The sequence below is a fragment of the Saimiri boliviensis genome (genome assembly GCF_048565385.1).
Source record: "Saimiri boliviensis isolate mSaiBol1 chromosome 19 unlocalized genomic scaffold, mSaiBol1.pri SUPER_19_unloc_2, whole genome shotgun sequence".
NCBI classification, from domain to species: Eukaryota; Metazoa; Chordata; class Mammalia; order Primates; family Cebidae; genus Saimiri; species Saimiri boliviensis.
The window spans coordinates 450,146-451,525 of NW_027412503.1; the positions used below are offsets into that span (position 1 = coordinate 450,146).

Consider the following 1,380-nt stretch of genomic DNA (forward strand, 5'->3'; position numbering starts at 1 on the left):
GAATTAAAGCACACAGTCCAGGAATTGAGAGATGAATATTGGCCCACTGAAATCCTCCAAAACCAAAGGCAGCTGCCTGCTTCTACCTTAAACCACAATCAAACCCTCCTGATCATCAAACATGATAAAAGAAAAATACCCTGTGCAAAGGTTAGCAACCTCAAATGTTGAAGGTGAATAAGCTCATAAAGATGAGGAAGAATCAGTGCAAGAACACTGAAACTCAAGAAGTCAGCATGCCTTCTTTCCTCCCGATGATTACATCAACTGTTCAGCCTGTTCAAGTTTTCAGAACTGGCCAGAGGCTGACATGTCTGCAATGATACAAGTAGAATTTAGAATGTGGGTAGAAACAAAGTTCACTAAGTGAAAGAAGTATGTCAACATCCAATGCAAGGAGGCCAAAAATCATTGTAAAACATCGCAGGAGCTAACAGGCAATATATCCAGTATAAACAACATTACTGGTGCTCACTTTGGCAGCACATATATTAAAATTGGAATGATTCAGAGAAGATTAGCATGGTCCCTGCTCAAGGAGGACTTAAAAATTCATGAAGCATTGCATATTTGTAGAAAAAATCAATATCGTGAAAATGGCCATACTACCCAAAGTAATTTATAGATTCAATGCTGTCCCCATCAAGCTACCAATGACCTTATTCACAGAACTGGAAAAACCCACCTTAAACTTCATATGGAAGCAAAAGTGAGTGTGGATATCCAAGACAATGCTAAGCACAAAGAACAAAGCCAGAGGCATCATGTTACCCGATTTCAAACTATAATACAAAGCTACAGGAATCAAAACAGCATGGTACTGGTACTAAAACAGAGAAATAGACCAATGGAACAGAACAGAGGTCCTGGTGGCAATGGCACTCATCTACAACCATCTCATCTTTGACGAACCTGAGAAAGACAAGCAATGGGAAAAGGATTTCTTGTTTAATAATTGTTGTTGGGAAAACAGGCTACCAGTGTCCGGAAAGCAGAAACTGGACCTTTTCCTTTCACCTTACAGTAGAATTACCTCCAGATGCATTAAAGATCTAGACATAAGACCTAATGCCATAAAAAAATCTAGAAAAAAAATAGGAAAAGCCATACAGGACATAGGTGTAGGCAAGTACTTCATGACTAAAATACCAAAAGCATTGGCAACAAAAAGGAAAATAGACAAATGGGACCTTATTAAACTCCAGAGCTTATGTACAGCAAAAGAAACCATCATTAGAGTGAGCCAGCAACCAGCAGAATGAGAAACAATTATTGCAATCTACCTATCTGACAAATGGCTGATATCCATAATCTACAAAGAAATAAAGCAGATTTACAAGGAAAAAAACAAGCAAACCGGTTCAAAAGTGGACAAAGGAT

The 1,380-nt window shown here is 38.4% G+C and overlaps 1 non-coding gene across 1 annotated transcript; it reads left to right on the plus strand.

The window, feature by feature from the left end:
• Positions 1–467: 467 nt before the first annotated feature.
• LOC141583284 (U6 spliceosomal RNA) lies at positions 468–574 on the plus strand. The gene has a single exon (XR_012515963.1). It is a non-coding gene; the product is annotated as a U6 spliceosomal RNA (small nuclear RNA).
• Positions 575–1,380: the final 806 nt, after the last annotated feature.